We start from the raw sequence: 2,289 nt of genomic DNA, 5'->3' as shown, positions 1-2,289 counted from the left end.
TCAGTTCCTCTGCATCAGCTCTCAGTTTGCACACCTGCACCACCAGGTAACTCTGGATCTCTCCTGCTCTCCAGTTCAGCTCTGAAGTTTCTCCGTTGTTTTTCCCTCCGGTGCATTGAATCATCTTTTCCTCTGTAAACCCTTTTAAGTTTAGTTGTATTTTGTCACTTTGGAGCTGCAGACCTGAACAGCTGATCAGTGCACTGTAGGCGGAGGAGCACGTCTTTGTTGCGTCCGCAAATAGTGCAAAACCGAACGGGCTTTCTGGTGTCAAAAAGTGAAGTGCTGAAAAAAATCACACTCACACCAAGGTGAGTGCTCGCACAATTTTTTTATCCAATGGCACAAATGACACCGTAAGGAAATCATGTTTACAGCCTAGTTCAAAAAATGAGTTTAATCAGAATATCTAATTTCTTGATTGCACACACTGTAAGGGGGTGAATTTCTTTTTCTAAAAAGGCAATTTCGAAGATATTTAGATTACAAGTCTTCCAATGAGAGGCGCAGCTGACTTGATTGACAGGCGGGAACACAGTAGCTGTATCAGTGTTGCCAACTCCTCAGTGAGGAAAGTAGCTATTGGCTGTCCTAGAAGTCGCTAAATGACGTCATCGCCTAATTTACATAATCTGAATTGTAATAGACGCTGTCAGAGAGAAGGGGAACGTCCATGGAGAGACAAAAAGAAGTTAAAAAAAACACCCTTATTGTGTTTAGAACTACACTTAAAGCTGCTGTGAGGAACTTTTGATTTATATCAATTTTGGCGCCCCATTGTGGACAAAGTGATACCTCTTATCTCTTGTTCTGTACATGCAAACGTAGAGTTTTCAACAAAAACCTCACCCTGCTGTCTTTTAACAGCCAGATTTATCACTCAATGTGATTATTTGCCATGAAAACAGTCGAAAAATTATGTTTTTAAAGCCAAATGTCAATCATGGGGTCTGACACCTACCCCCTCTGAGTGGTTTAAGGCATTAAAAATGACAACAGAGAAGGTATCAGTGTTGTTGTTTATGGTTTTGTTTGCTTTTAAAAGGTCATAAAGAGACATCAGTGTTGGTTTCAGTCTGTTTCTCAGCTGGTGAAAAAATCCTCATAGTGCCTTTAAAAAAAAAATCAAAGTAAAACATTTAATTTTTCAACAATATAATTTTCAAAATATTTGTTGTATACAATCTACATTAACTATCTAATGGATTGGCCAGCGGTGTCTTGGTAAATGCGCGATTCATTTGCAGTCCGGACACGGAGGGGTTAACATCTTTGCCCTGACTGCAGCTACGAGGGACTGCTGCGTGACTATAGGACTGAGCCACCTGTGAGTGCTTTGGGACGGGGGAGGGGGCCACTGCAGCACCCACTGCTCATTTAGAACGATACTTTCATTTCAGAGTCTCCAAAAGTCTCAAATAACACCAGAGAAAGTCACTAGATTTGTAGCTAGTCGCTTTTTTGAAAAATAGTCACTAGAGGGGTCTGAAAAGTCTCTAAAAATAGCAACAAAGTCGCTAAATTGGCAACACTGAGCTGTATGCGAGGAGGCTCAAAGTGCACCTCTTCACGTCACAACCACTCGACAGCAGCAATATGGCTGCCACCGACAATTAGCTTCAAAACCAAACAGCGCTGAGAAACAGATGGGTGACGTCACGGATACTACGTCCATAAATTATACAGTCTATGGTTAAAACTCATACGAACCCACTTCAAAAGCACTGAAATATCCCTTTAACATGGGGCTCTATGGGGACTGACTCACTGCAGGAGACACTCTAGTGGACACTGGAGTAACTGCAGGTTTTTTTTGCACTTTAAATTGGACTATTCCGTTCAGCTGCTTTCTAAACCTCAAAAGGTCAGGGTAGATTGTTCAGAGAGAACTAAATGAGGATTCAGGTCTACATGAAACCGTATTGCCTCATTGACAGAGCACTGAAATGGACAGAAGCAACAACAACTCATAAAAGATAAAATATGAAGTGAAGTCTCCACACTTTAAGACTTTATGAAATGATAACAGAGAGTGCTCAGGACGTAAACTCGTGGGTGTGCGTGTGTGTGTGTGTGTGTGTGTGTGTGTGTGTGTGTGTGTGTGTGTGTGTGTGTAGATAATGGCAGCTGTCCATTAGCACCTTCACAGCTATAAAAACAACACAGCACCAGCCGACCAATCAGGGAGGTCCTGGAGGAGCTCAGAGTCTGAACATTTCGTCCTGTTCTGAAACATCCACCTGCACATGTGTGTGACATCCTGAGTCATCACGGTGAGTAACACTCTCT

At 42.2% G+C, this 2,289-nt stretch overlaps 1 long non-coding RNA gene across 1 annotated transcript in view; it reads left to right on the top strand.

Moving 5' to 3' along the window:
• The first annotated feature begins 236 nt into the window (after positions 1-236).
• LOC117825342 overlaps positions 237-2,289 on the top strand; it is a 3,516-nt gene continuing 1,463 nt past the window's right edge. The window contains exons 1-2 of the long non-coding RNA XR_004633836.1: positions 237-311; positions 2,118-2,273. This is a non-coding gene — a long non-coding RNA (uncharacterized LOC117825342). The remainder of the gene's footprint in view (positions 312-2,117; positions 2,274-2,289) is intronic.

The sequence above is a fragment of the Notolabrus celidotus genome, chromosome 2 (assembly GCF_009762535.1).
Source record: "Notolabrus celidotus isolate fNotCel1 chromosome 2, fNotCel1.pri, whole genome shotgun sequence".
Lineage (NCBI taxonomy): Eukaryota > Metazoa > Chordata > Actinopteri > Labriformes > Labridae > Notolabrus > Notolabrus celidotus.
Note: the sequence above shows the minus strand (reverse complement) of the source record. Positions and strands in the feature narration are given on the sequence as shown.